Source organism: Gorilla gorilla, chromosome 11 (assembly GCF_029281585.2).
Source record: "Gorilla gorilla gorilla isolate KB3781 chromosome 11, NHGRI_mGorGor1-v2.1_pri, whole genome shotgun sequence".
In the NCBI taxonomy this organism is placed as follows: Eukaryota; Metazoa; Chordata; class Mammalia; order Primates; family Hominidae; genus Gorilla; species Gorilla gorilla.
Window position 1 is genome coordinate 90,811,216 of NC_073235.2, and position 15,606 is coordinate 90,826,821.

Consider the following 15,606-nt stretch of genomic DNA (forward strand, 5'->3'; position numbering starts at 1 on the left):
GAACCGAGATAACACCACTGCACTCCAGCCTGGGTAACAGAGCGAGACTCCATCTAAAATAAATAAATAAATAAGTAAATAAATAAGTAAAATAGACTTTAGTTAAAAAAATGTTTTCAGTATAACAAAGAAAATACAGAAGCCAAAGTTAAGTTATGTTTGCCCTATTGTTCTTGTGAAGAAAGAAAAGATAACCACAGCATAGGTTTATTTGTTGTTATTGCTTTGAATTAGCTATAGAACACTTATGTATAAATGAAAAACATATTTCCTTTTTTGAAAACTACACTTTTTTCAGTGACTTAAGACACATAACAAATTTATGTGGCCTTTTTTTTCTTTTCATTGGGTTAGTATAATTCCTTGAGAGTATATTAATAGATAGAATATATATATTTGAGACAGAGTCTCACTCTGTCGCCCAGGCTGGAGTGCAGTGGTGTGATCTTGTCTCACTGCAACCTGCCTCCTGGGTTCAAGCAATTCTCCTTTCTCAGCCTCCTGAGTAGCTGGAACTACAGGTGCATGCCACCACACTCAGCTAATTTTTGTATTTTTAGTAGAGATGGGGTTTCACCATATTGGTGATGCTAGTCTCGAACCCCTGACCTCAGGTGATCCGCCTGCCTCGGCCTCCCAAAGTGGTGGGATTACAGGTATGAGCCACCATGCCCGGCTGTAAAAAAAATATTTTTACAGTGTTGTATACAATCAAAGTTTTGTTCATTCATCATTTTAAGACAAGTTCCTTGAATGGATGTTAAGGAGACCAGACAGAAAAGATTATGATAGATTCTTTTGATTGCAAGAAAAAAAAAAAACTCACTCACCTCAGAAAGGCTAAGTTTAGAGATGAACAAGACAGGAACCCCAGCCACATGTCCAGTCTTTAAGAGAACCCGGGGAAGATGGACTGAGATTCAGAATTGGGACGTAACTAGTGTGGCTCTTCTGAGTAGATTCCCTCTCTGCCCCCTAGTGACAGAGTTGATCCTCTGCCATTGGGATGACAGCTCCCTCTGTCATATTTTTCTTGCTGCCACCAGTACTCTCTTTATTGTAGATGTTTCTCTACCATTTTCTGTCTCGGTTTCTTATCACTTATACTTATTATTCATGAACTCTACTGCTTTATAACATCTGTAAAGTATCTTATTCCTCTATGTCTTTGGTTTTCTGCTCCAGCTACAAACAGACTAATTCTCTTCCCATCCCGCTCAGAGTCTAGAGCCTGTTCTCGGTTCAGGTAATTCACTGTTACTGTTGCATTTTTTTTAAGAGACGGAAGTCTCCCTCTATCACCCACGCTGGAGTGTAATGGTGCCATCATGGCTCACTGCAGTCTTGACTCCCGAGACTCAAGCAATCCTCCTTCTTAGCCTCTCAAGTAGCTGGTACTACAGGTGTGTGCCAACACACCTGGTTAATTTGTTTTGTATTTTTTGTAGAGACAGGGTCTTGCTTTGTTGCCCAAGCTGCTGTTGCTTTGCTTAGGTGGAGCTTTTGTGCCAGATCCTCACATAAGCCTTAGATGATCTAGTCTTAGCTCAGGTGCCTACTCTCGTATCTTCAGAGGGGGAAAGGCTTATGTTGATTGTCTTAAGGTAGGGTTATTCTTCCAGCAGGAGAATGGGGGATGACATTCACAGATGAGATTTATAGGCATGGCAGGCATTTTGAGAGCACACAGATGGCCAGTTTGAGCATAGTGAGAAATTCCTTGTCACAAGTGCACTGGTTGGACAATCTATGGTACCTAGCACAGAAACTTGCTCTTGGTTGACGTTATATTTTTGTTTACCTTATTTCTGTTTTGAGCAAAACAATCAATGAATGAGACATAACTATTCCTCACTGAGTTTTTGAGACTTTCTTTGGATCTCATTGCATATTTTATTTATGCCCTCCTCATTTAGTTCACAATTTTCCTTACAAATTAATTGTCATTTACTAACTACTTTATGGGTTATTTCAATCCATAGATGAGACTTAAAAACACATAAACCACTTATACTGGGAATTAAACTTACTTGATAATGTTGACATCTGTAAGTATTTGAGGCTATTTCAGTTTTAAAACATAATAAGATTGCATCTCACAGTGTAGTCTCTGTCTTGAATAAATTGTTTCTCTGCAAAGTAAGTCCTTGAGCTAACACTCAAGAAATTACACATGTAACATTGGCCAAAAGCACAGTTAGCATTTTTTAAATTTGAGGGGGGATTGTCTTTAAGAGAATATACTTTCAAATGTGTGTGTTACTTCTCTTTAAGCATGTGTATGTGTGTGTGTGTGATGATTGTTGGTTTGATTTTTGGCAGGGTGGAGATTGGTGACCTATTGATAAGATTTTTCTCCTTTCTTTAACACTTTTCATTCTTTACCCAAACTCTTCCTAAACATCTATTGAGCATTTACTATTTCCCAGGCACAAAGAAAATGATGTGATTTTTATCTAATTCAGACATACAGTAAGTCCGTGGTTGCTGTATTTACAAATCAGCTGGCAAGATGTAAGTAGTTTGAATACTGTGGTTTCCTTGATTAGGCTGCAGTTTTTAATCATTTGTACAAATGGTTATATTCTTTCAAATTTCATATTGTTTATGATTTTTTCTGTAGCAGGGTTTCTTGGCAGGTATTAATAGAAAACAATAAACATCATTATTTCATTTGGCAATAAACAATTAATAGCTTAGAATGGTTTTCTAATAAAAACACATTCTGCAATGAATGAGAGTTTTTCTTTTCCAGCACTATCAATAAAAACTTACAGTTCCCTAAAATGGTGAAATCAAATGATAAATAGTACAAAGGATTTTAGCAGGCAAACTAGATGTGTTATCCTCCATTTGTAAGAAGGAAATAAGAGAGTTGAGATTTCTGAGTCCTGACCTTGGCTGTGGTGCTACTAACTCATCTTTCAACGTTGATTTTCTCTTTGGTAAAAGAAGGAAAGCACAACACTGTGTATGGGACAGAGTAGTTTTGAAAATAAAATGTCATTATATCAGTGAAAGCATTTAAATTAAAAGAAACTTGCAAATTCATCATGATGAGAAGCTTACCTAATTAGTATAGATTACTATTTAGAAATTAATAATTAAGTTAAGCAAGCATTTAATAGGCTGACATCTATTATAACATTATGATAACAAGTTATTATAATTTACTTACTTGTCTGTCTACTCTACTATTAGATTAGAAACTCAATTTCTTCATCTGTTTTCCTAGTCCACATTACAATGTACAACATTGAGCAGGTGTTTGGTAAATGTGTGTTGGGTGAATACAGCAAGAGAAGAGATAAAGATGAATCTTTACAATATCATAGTCTGATTATTATATACTACTGAACGAGCTTTCAGTCAGGCTTCAGAGAAAGTTAGATCCATTTAAGAGGTAGCTACATCATTGATTTTCCAATGCCTCAAACTATGAGATTGGAAGACTTTTGTTTCTTTAATTTCACTTGTTGTCGTTGCTGTGAATGGTTACAGCAAACACAGAGAGGGTGTGCCTCTGGCAGTATTATCTTCATTAGCTGTATCAAGTTGTCTTCACTGAGATAATGTATTGTGCTGACTTGAATATAAGTGTTTTCATGAATGGCAAATTGATGAAGACTGGTTTGCCCAGCTGCATCTAGTTCTCCAGAGGAGTTACCTCCTATGGCTAGTACTAGTACTTTCTACTTACTAATAGATTCAGAGCATTGGGAAGATTCCTAGTTAGTCATTTACTTCTTTTAACTACATACAGCTTGGAAATTAAATATCGTTAGTATTACATAACCTTCTGTTTCTTATGGTGAAATGTCTGCGAAAGTTTACATGCAAGTGCACTCTGACATCACTTGTTGGAAAAAGGAAATTTGGTTGTAAATTTTGCCTTTTCAGCATGTCATAACTTCTCCTGGAATGTGTAATATGACCTCATATTTGTATTGTACTTACAGTTTTGAAAGTGTTTTCATACATGAACTCCTTTAAAAATACTCCAGGAGAGAGGGAGGTTAGGTATTATTAACATCATTTGGCAAGTGCTCTGTAGATTATTTTGACCTAACATGCATGTGACATATCTAATTGTTAAATGAAATTAGACTGGACCTTTTTATGTTGATATTTCTGCCCCTTTTATTCTTCCGGAGATCTGTGAACAAGGAAGATACTTGCTATCTACACTAAACCATATCATTGGGTCTTGGAAGACTGAGCTCAAATGAGATGATTGCAATCTTCTCTCCTCACAGATAGGAAACTATCTTCAGGTATCACAGAATAAATGTTAGATAACTGAAAAGGTCAGAGATATTTTTAAAGTTTTGTTAGGAGAGAAAAAATTCCCTTCTGCGTTTTATCCTTCTATCCAAGAATAGGCTGAAGAGAAAGATGTCCTTAGCTTGGGTAAATAGAAAATAATCCCTGTTTATTATAAGCATTTTATATATTCATTTATATCACAATGTGTTTTATGGAGCTGGGGAAGGGAATGATTAAAATATATATATATATATATTTATAATGCATGGCCTCTTTCTTAAGTAGTTATAGTTTACTGAATTCTGTTTGAAGTGGGAACTAAGCTCTAACAGAGGAAACATGGAGAAGAACATTCTAGAGAGGAATCAAGTACCTTCAGTACTAATCAGATTTAAATAGTATAATACAGTTGAACTAATTTAAGAGAAAAGAAAAGTAGCCTAATACTTTATGAGGGAGCAATGAAGAAAAATGAGCTTAATAAGATAAACTTTTATTTATTTAATAGTTGATATTTAGAGATACATTTTTGGTTCTTTATATTTTGGTTCTTTATGATATTTTGTGATGCTGTCCTGTATACCAGCATCCAGTTTTCAATACTGAAATTGTAGACCCAGGCATCTGATATATCTTAAGTTTCTTATAAAATAAGGTTGGATTTACTTTTCCAGTTCCATAAACATTGATAGTTCAAGTGTCTATAGTTTTTTTATTTTTTTTGACAGGCCATTGAGATATCACATAGTAGATGTCGAATCCTTAGGCAGTGAAAAGGTATGAAAGCAGATAATTACTCTAGAAACTTATTTGACCAGTTATTAAGACACAAATGATTTACTTAGCTATTGTCTTTGGGAAGAGCTTCAAAGAAATAAGAAAATACCTTATTAGAGTAGAATTGAATTGGAATAATACTATTAAGCTTCCAATGATTTCTTCATTTGCTTGCGGTGTAAAATATGTTATTAATTCATCTAGAATGAAGAGAGATCATTTGGTCTTTGTGTAATTATTAAATTAGGAAGTGCTCAATATCACCTGTAACATATCACATTTATGAAATTGTTCATATCTCTTTTAAATCTGTTTATTTACAGTTTTAAAAATTGGTCTCCTCTACTATCTTCAAAAGAAGTGAAGATGTAATTAATAGAATATCACAACCTAAATTTGATGAAAAACTATGTGACATCATTTCTTAAGCAAACATAAAAATTTTAAAGTATATAAACATACTTAAAGTATATATAATTCTTAAAATCTACTGAAGGCTCATCTGAAATTCCATGTCCCTTTTTTGCTTCTAACAATAACAAATGTCTTTAAAACACCAAAAGAGTATGTGTATCATTTTATAGAAAACTTTTATTTCCTTCAAAGTATCAATCAATCATTTTGGTTCATTATTATTTGCTAATATTAGCTCAATTTGGGAGAAGCCATAGAAAAATTCAGTAAAATGCATAGTATACATCAGTAAATAATACATACATTCAAGAGTAATTATTTTGTTGTACTTGGCAGACAACCAATTAAAACTCAGTTAAGCCAAAGAATATGCATTGGTTACTATAGTAGAAAGTTCTAGAGTGGTCCTTCAGGCCTGACTGAATCCAGGCAGTTAGATATTTATTTCTCTCTCATAGCTTTGTTATCCACTGAATTATATTTTAAGGCAAGAAACATGAGGTCAAAATAGCCACCAGGTTTTCAGTCCTCCAGTTCATTAATTCAAGTTGAAAGGGATTGTTTCTTTCTAGTTTTTTAAAAAGGATGCTGATTGTATTTTCTTTATTTTAACTTATTCCACATTCCCACTCATAAGTGAATAATTACTATTAGGATCATGGTACTGCCATTGACCAGTCCTGGAACTACAGCTAGGGTCACCCTTAGCCAAACATAACTACCAGGAAAGAGGAAAAAAAAAAAAAGTAAGTATGCAAAGGAAATTCAGGGTGCTATTACCAGAATATTTTGGTGGAGGGGAGGGTGTTGGGTGGTGACAGGAAAGCATAGTGTATGTATAAACAAGTTAAATGCAGGGTGCAGGGTGAAATGCACACTGTTATGTGAAAATGCTACTGAGCAAAAGAGCAACAGTTTAAATGGTGAAATAACATTTGGTATTAGAGTAACATAAAGAACAATCACAAAACATTTATATTGAAAATGTTCGATTGCTGAAGAAGGGCCTTCAGGCATAACCAATCATCATATAAAATATTGGTGATGTCTGCATCTCTGAGACTGTTTCCTCATCTGTGAAACAATTATTATTATATGGCTAACAGCAGACAAATTTGTATATGTTTTTGTGCTTGATTATATTGGTACAGAAGGTATTCCAGATTTTACCGAACAGTGTATGTATAATTTGAGTGAAATTATATCCAATTATGGTGATACTACAATTAATGTAGAATAGAGACAAGTATTAGTAAAGCTCCCGACCGCTGCATCCTGCAACTGTGGGAAATTGGAAGACTGAATAATAGCTCACTGAAATTTGCCTTTAAATATATTGCACACTCTATGGATATTAACATGAACAAAATTAAACTCCACAGGACTGGAAAAATTAAACTAATGACTTTTTATGTAATCCAAGTTAATGAATGCTTTCTGGCCCAACTTTTCGTTAGGAAATCAACCACAGTTTCCTGATTTCCTTCATTCCAGCAGCTTCCATTGTGTGACTGTTTACAAAAGTGCTTAATAAGAACTCTTAATGAAGACTTGCTCTCTTTTCATTAATACTGAAATGTATTTACATAGTTTTACAGCTTTTAGGAGTAACAGGTAGTCTTAAAAATTAATAGTGGCTTTTAGAATAGATGTTGTATAAATATTTTCTTTAATCATCTGAATATTTCTAATGTATTAAAATACTATAGTAAAGAATAGAGAATCGCAATTTCATCTTCTAAATGAAAGAAGGAAGGCAGGGGCTTAAAATATGGGGAATATTTGGAAAAAATTCTGTTTCTATTGATCTTGGTGCTGAAATCCATATTTGCAGGATTTTACAGATACGTTCACTCCCCTGTATCCTCAGGGGATTGATTCCAGGGCCGCCAGCAGATACCAAAATCTGTGCATACTCAAGTAAGGCTGCAGTAGCCATGCGGAACCCGTATATATGAAAAGCCAGCCCTCCATATCCACGTTTTACATTCTGTGAATACCAGTACTTTCCGTTTGAGTTTGATTTCAGATGCAAACCCTGTGGGTATGGAGGGCCAAGTGTATTTATTAAAAAAAAAATCTACCTGGAGGTGGACCGACCCATGCAGTCCAACCTGTGTTGTTCAAGGGTTAACTGTATTCCTAGTGTTAAATGATAAACTAAATGCAAAGATGATTAATCCCCAAAATTAAATGTAATTAAATCTATAAAACACACTAGACAAATACAATTTTAATCATTAATTAAATACACTTTTAAAAACACCTGTGATAATGACTTACTTGCTTTATTGCCTTTGTATCAATTCATAGCTAAGGTCTTAATGTAAGATTTAGCAATTTACATTACATTATTTTATGGACAAAATATATAATAATGACATTAAGGGAAAATAAACTGTAAGGCAACCTTTCCTAATCTAATGATGGAATTGAGTGAACAGTTGGTTACCTGTAAGAAGAGCAACCAAGTTAAAAGAAGAAAACGTTCAAAGGCCATAAGCCATAAGGTTTTAATGAAAACCTCAGAAAACCTCATTGAAATGTCATGAAATTAAAAAGCACACCAAAAGGAAAATAAAAGTTATAAAATAAGCATTCAATAAACATATAAACTTATACTTCACTTGCAGTTAAAGAAGTACACATTTTAGAAAAAGGGATAAAATTTGCCAAATTGTCAAAGATTAAAAAGATAATTGCTGGGAAGTGTTGTTTAAATTCAGCATTGTCATATGCTATTGGTGGAAGTCTATGTTGACATATCTTTCCAGAAAATAACCTGATGATGTGCATTAAAATACTAGAAAGATCAAATACTTTTTGACAGGAATTTCACTTTTATGAAGCCACAAGAAATAAATAATTTGGGCCGGGCGCAGTGGCTCATGCCTGTAATCCCAGCACTTTTGGAGGCTGAGGCTGACAGATCATGAGGTCAGGATTTCGAGACCAGCCTGCCCAACACAGTGAAACCACATCTCTACTAAAAATACAAAAATTAGCTGGGCGTGGTGGCACGTGCCTGTAGTCCCAGCTACTTGGGAGGCTGAGGCAGGAGAATCGCTTGAACCTGGGAGGCGGAGGTTGTGGTGAGCCGAGATTGCACCACTGCACTCCATCCTGGGCAACAGAGCGAGACTCCATCTCAAAAAAAAAAGAAAGAATTTGAGATGAGCACAACAAATATTTATGTACAAAGATATGTACTATGGTTTTATTTACAGTGTGAAAGATATGGAACTTTTAAACACACCAACGGAAATAATAATTACTGTATATTGCTGAGTTTTTATGTGTCAGGCTATATGATTAGTGCTGTGTATAGATTATCTCATTTATGTCTAAGTTCACATTAATATGTAGTTAGCATTTATTTCTAAATTTACCTACCACTATGTTTATAATAGACAAGATTTTTCTCAGTGGAACCCACCTTTCCTCACGTGTGGAAGCTGTATGACTTAGGAGAATTGGCCATATTTGTATCTCCAGGAATACTGCCTCATTGTCTTAAGCCAGTCAGTGATTCTGCACCCCTACCAATTGGTTAGCAATGTGCTTATCACTTCATTGGCTCAGATAAGAATGAATACCCAAACTTTCGATTAGGGATTGAGCTAGAAATTATCTTCTCCCCTTAGTTCTTAGTTATGTAAATGGCACAATAAAAATTGAGAATAGGAGATTTATCAATAAGAAAAAATTGTGCAGAAAGCTAACTGGGCAAAAGCTAATGCTACATAAAAGAAATGCAAATCGAAAACAATATATAAGCCAATTTTCCTATTATAATTCCATTTTCCTATTGAATTAAAATAAATTTTTAAAACCCTGATATATATGAACAGTATAGGAAGATTGGGGTGAGGTTTGCATACTTTTTCACTTCTCTGGGAGTGTAATTTGCCCTATTTTCCAGACAAAGTATTGTAATTATATACAGACTTTGATCCGGTAATTTCCATTCTCCCTTGTCTCAATAGTCAGATGTTTAAGCAGTGATTTATATAACAGATAAAATATATACATAAAATATATCATTCAATACTTTAAGTGTTTCACAAACTTTGTAATCGTTTATTTCTCAGAGCAACAGTGTGTTAGATTATATGGATGAGGAGACTAAGGCATATCCTGTCAAGGCAACATAGTTTTGGAATCAGGCTTATAACACTTTCCAGGCCAGCTACAGTCATTTTAGTCACTACGCTACTTTGCTTCAATTCTACTCATCACAGTGTCTCTATATAGAAAAAAAAAAAGGAAAAATCTTAAATGTGGAACATTACAGTGGGCAAAAAAAATTATAAGGTGGCATGTTACGCCAATAGTATTTATTTGAAGACTTATTTAATATATAAGAATATATAAGAAGATATAAGAATATGATTGCACTGTAGGTGACAAAAGGTAGGAAATGAAATTGTACATTGTCTTTGTATTGCTATAAAGGAATACCTGAGGCTAGGTAATTTATAAAGAAAAGACGTTTATTTGGCTCATGGTTCTGCAAGCTATATACGACACATGGTGCCACCATCTGCTTCTGGTGAGGACTTTAGGCTGTTTAAACTCGTGGCAGAAATTGAAGTGGAGCCTGCATGAGCAGAGATGGTATGGCAAGAGAAGAGGCAAAAGAGAGAGGGGAGGGAGGTGCCAGGCTCTTTTTAACAAACAGCTCTTACAAGGGACTAACAGAGCAAGAACTCACTCATTACCACCAGGATGGAACCAAGCCATTCATCAGGGATCTGCCCCCATGACCCAAATACCTCTCACTAAGTCCCACTTTTAACATTGGGGATCACATTTCAACATGAGGTTTGGAGGGTGAAATAGCTGAATTATTGCATATGTATAGTACAATTTCAGTTTTAGAAAAAGACTGGGTAGAAGGTGTCTAAATATTATCTTTTAGTTTATCTTAATATAGATGATTTTTATTTTCCTTTATAATTTTCTAATTTTCTAAGTGTTTTGTTCATACACACACTCACACTATATATACTGAAAAATATAATAACCAAACGTTTCAAGGAAAGTGACTTGTGTTTTCCACTAATTTCAGCAAAAAGAGTGAATGACTTGATAATTGTTCTCCTACTTTTTCTAATCAGAAAAATTTCCTGCCCTTGAGAGCTTCAAAGCACTGCAGAAAGTTTAACAGCACATGCAATGGAAAGCATGGATTGAATTTGATTTTAAATTGATAAATTTAAAATTCTTATGTGTTCTGAAGAGTTTGTCATGTCTCATCCACTATCGCTTTTTTCATTAGCATACTGAAAGCTGAGGGTATGGAACTCAGAATGCATTTGGAAGAATAAAAGGTGATATGAATTCTTGGTCTTATCTGATTTCCTGGAATAGAAAAACCCAGGATTAAAGCTATCTTTGTCTGGTTCTATTCCTATATAAATTAAATTATAAAGATCTTTCCAGTTTTACATCTTATAAATATGAATGCCTTGAGTCTATTTTGCATTAGCATCTAACAAATATACACACATTTCCAAGAAGTAATTTGCTTGTCTCATCCCCTCCCTTTCATGTCTCTTCAGAGCCGCCTTGGCAATATGATCTTCCTAAATACATGTCTAAAACACGTATCTTACTGTACTGCTTCCCTGTTTAATCATACTTCCATCACCTTTAGGGTAAAATACAAATGGCAGTCAGGAGCCTTCCTGATGTGGCCTCATCTTATTACTAAAGTTTTATACAAAAGAGTTTCCTATAAATATTCTATTTTAAAATAAAATATTCTAACTAATAGCCTATCCTTGAAGATGGCGTGTTCGTTCTTATTCCTGTGCCCTTGTTTATGGTGTTTCCTTTGCCATCCGTGGCTTTCCCCACCATCCTCATTGGACAGCTTCTGTGAACTGAAGGTTAATGAGTCTTACCTCTTTGAGGAAGACTTTTCTGCAGCACCTAGCCTTGCCATGAACATAGTCCTTATCACACTGATGCATGCAAAGGAGTATACAGACTTATTTTCCTCTCACTAGTAACTAAACAATTGGACATTCAATAGCTGTTCAGTGAATATTAGTTTAATGAAGAAAATTACTTTTCTAATTTTATTTTCCTTAGAGTGTAGGGGTATAGGTATGACTATTTGCATGTCATTTCCTTAGTGAGATGACTAGAATACATAGGAAGTGATTGCTCCAAGCTACTTAGGACAATCATCCTAATATCACCTTCTTTGTACCTTTTGCTTGGAACATGGGGTGAAAACATTTGAGAAGGTGTCTTAAAGGCATACTAAGGCATGTGTACTTTGTGCATTGGTGATGTGGCCAAATTACTTGTTAGAGAAATTACGACTGGCTAGGGATGGATAGGTGGGGAGTGTAAACTGGGAGGGAAAACAAACTGGAGATTGTTGTATTAAGCAGAATTGAATTTATTTAACTGCATGTAGGTGGTAAGGGAAAAAAGAGTGATTAATCATGCCAGATTTCAGGTGTGGGCAATCAGTGGGGATTGAACGTTTACTTACTTAAAGTCACAGGACAAACAAGAAAAAAATAGAAAAGAAAATCAGGGCCAAGATCTTATTTTATATATTTTGAATTTAGGAGCTTATAGAGGATAAGAAAGAAATATCCAGGAAAACTCCTAAAACATTTTGCAAATTAGATTAAATACTGTTAAATTATTGGACTTAGGTAAAAAAGAGAATAATGATTTTGAAAATATTTTAAGATCATGATAATGGTGGTCTGTATTTCATATGATGACAAGTAGAAATACAATTTGGCCTGACTTGTCTGTTTTGCTTGGTTTATTGCATATAGAATATTTAAGATTTACCTGTTACATTAACAAATTGAAGCATTTTGTCATATTGCAGCATTAATAATGTTTTTCTTAAATGGTACTGTTGGGGATAAAGGAAGTTTTAGTAAAGAAATAGTTGGTTTCATTTAATTTCATATACGTCTTCAAATTGTGTGAAAATGTATAATAAATGGTGGCAAAACAGTATCAATTTGAGCAGATTATGTTCATACTAAAATTTTAAGAAGCATCTGAATTGGAAATCAGGATTTTATATTTTAAAATAAAAATATGTTCAAAAGAGCAGCCCCTAAGCCAGTCTGAGTTTTGCAAGAATATTCAAAGTGCTCTTTCTATGAAAAATCTAATCATATCAGACATAGAATAATAGATCCCATTTGGAAAATATGTCATTTCCTGCAAGAAGAAAGGCAGAAGTAGGCATAAGTTAGTTCTTATTTTTTGATGTGTGTATTTTTGTGCTCTTCTTTATTCTGTCACATTGCATAAAATATTCTAGTTTGAAAAGTATTTCCTGCAGTATGACTGGGTTTCAGTCAACGTAAGATAAAAATAAAGGCTACGGGGATGTTAAATTGAATTGACCATTTCAAGGATAATATTTTCTTTTATTAAATTTTGGAATTAGATCAATTGAAGAGTTTTATTAACAATTATTTATCTTGATTAAATTGAATTGACCATTTTAAGGAAAATATTTTCTTTTATAAAATTTTGGAATGAAATGTATTGAATAGTTCTGATAACAATTATTTATCTCGAATTATTTCTCTCTAATTTCTGTTCATAAGATCAATAGTTGTCAAAAGAAAAATGGAAAAACTATATCATCCTAAAAAAGAACTAATTTTGTTCTTTCTTTTCTCTCCTCTCATTTAAGACCAACAAACAAGAAAAACATGATCTGATAAAAGACTGTGGAAATTATGACATGGTTTTATAGTTTACCTTTTAACTATGTGTCATGCTTGAAATTTCCTGTCCGGGATAAACACATCTATTTTTAGAGCTGGAAGTATGTGATGATACAACCTTTACATTTTACAGCAAGGTGAAATGAATTGTGTCATTCATATATGCTAAGATCCAGTGAATGCTAAGAAAATAACATATGATTTAATAAATAATAGTGCTACTGAGTAAGCAAACATTATTTTTCACTAAAATTATAAAATATCAATATATGGCCTTAAAATATACTGTGCTAATATTTTAATTCAAAATTTAAAATTGTTGCTTTTTGTAGTAGATGCTGTTGATGATCAGCCTATAACCTCTCTTTCAGTGCTGTAGTTCAGACTGGCAAAATTTCTAATGCTTATCCTGCATTTCTCTACCTAAGGGATTCTTTGGCCACAAGAGACCACTTTGCCAACCAAATAGGCTGAAAGTTCCAGGGAATTAATGCCCCTGGGAGCAACCCTCAGCTAATGACTAATGAGGATTGGTGTATAAATATGCTAGCTCTCATTCTTACAGTGAGATATCTGAGGGGTGTATTTCACAGTGGATGTCTGATTTTCCCCAGCCAGATTAAGCTGCAGTTGCCAATAGTGTTACAGGCCTGATAATGATCTCTGTGTTGGTAAGAGGTCTTCCACTCCGGGTCTCACTTCTTTCTTTTCACCCCTGCTAATATTTCCTGAGATCATCTCCCAAATAAACTTCTCGCATTGAAGTTATTATTACCTCAGTGTTTGCCTCTGGGGCAACCTAAACTGAGATCCTTTCTTTCTCTCTAAAGTCATGTTAGAATATGAAAAAGAAGCTGGGCGCGGTAGCTCACACCTGTAATCCACCCAGCACTTTGGGAGGCCAAGGCGGGCAGATCACCTGAGGTCAGGAGTTCGAGACTAGTCTGGCCAACATGGCGAAACCCCCTCTCTACTAAAAATACAAAAATTAGCCGGGCATGATGGCACACAGTTGTATTCCCAGCTACTCGGGAGGCTGAGACAGAAGAAAACAAATACATTGAACAAATAGGTCAATAGGCTTCTGAAGAATATTGTGGCTAAGCTGGAAAACGATGGCTTTCAAAGTATTCAGATGGCTTAGATTGAAACACAGAGGAAGGGATAAAATAATATTTGAGATCTATCTAAGAAAGTCAAAAATATAGATATGGCATCATCAATGTCTGTATCAAGGGGTTTGTATCAAAGTTATGATGGGAAGCAGGGCACAAGACTTAGATATGTTTCTCCATTCTTCCCCCTCCCTCAAAAAGATCAGGTCTTTTTAGTGTTTTGGCAAAAGATACTATGCTGTGAATTCTGGTACTATTTGAACTTATGTCAGCGGTACATTCGAAATAATATAATTAAAGGAAGACATAATTTGTGCTGTTGTGTCTACTCAGAAAGAATTTTTGTTTTGTTTGTTGGAATAAAAATAGAAAAGTCTTAACCAATTAACATATCTCTTCTAGTTATAGCATGATTATGAATAGAAGGATAAGCTATCTAAATGCCTTGCCGTAAGAGTCAAAGTAGAATGAAAATGAAAGTAAATCAGTGCCTTCTAAAATTCAGTTTCACCTTCTTAATCATCATGAACAGGGTATGTGCTTGGTTAGTCCAAATAAATCATATGTGAAAGAGATAGTTGGGGCTACTTCTTGTTCAAGGGGGAAAGGCATATATTGTTAAAGAACTATCACCAAGCTTTAATAGTAACATATCTGTGAGTTAAAACATTTAACACATCATCTACAAATCTTGCTATTTTCCATTACCTAGGTATCAGTAATAATGTTTTCCAAATATTTACATATTTTATCATTATTTCCCTATTATTTGGTAACTTTCTTGAACATTTGCAAGAAGCATAATTAGAATTTTAAAAGATATGCTGGACTTCTAAATTAAAATAAACAGAAATGTAATTATTGATGAATTCTAAGTCCAATTATATTTTTCTTTTTAGTTATTTATGATTCCATCTGATATACATAGGAGAGAAACTGATAGAAGAATTCTGATGGCAACTGTATGATAGAAGCTATATAAAGTCAAGTGTCCATTTTCTTTCAACTATATTTGAGCATACCCAGGTAAGAATAAATGATTGTTTATACATTTTCCATTATTTCCAAAAAGGACTTGAAATTATAAAAATGCTTTTATTTGTGTTGAATGTTTAAAAATATAGTCTTATGTTGTAAAAAATAGTAAAGTTCATAAAAGTAAAATAAAATTAAAAGCACTGATGAGCCTTTTTTCTGAAAATAACTTCTGTCATCATTTTGTTCTATATAATTTTATTTTTGTTTTGTTGGATTTTTCATTTAAGCAAAGTTACAATGATAGTATTATATTTAGTTGATTTTCATGC

At 34.0% G+C, this 15,606-nt stretch overlaps 1 protein-coding gene across 32 annotated transcripts in view; it reads left to right on the forward strand.

The window, feature by feature from the left end:
* Nucleotides 1-15,606, forward strand: part of GULP1 (GULP PTB domain containing engulfment adaptor 1) — a 304,220-nt gene that overhangs the window by 77,194 nt on the left and 211,420 nt on the right. For 29 of the 32 annotated variants that reach the window (XM_004032940.5, XM_055380365.2, XM_055380374.2 and 26 more), the window contains one exon: nucleotides 15,199-15,325. The gene's annotated coding sequence lies outside the window, so the exon portion shown is untranslated. Of the gene's footprint in view, nucleotides 1-13,150; nucleotides 13,322-15,198; nucleotides 15,326-15,606 lie in introns of those variants that run through there. The other 3 variants (XM_063695053.1, XM_055380367.2, XM_063695052.1) reach the window with 1 other exon arrangement.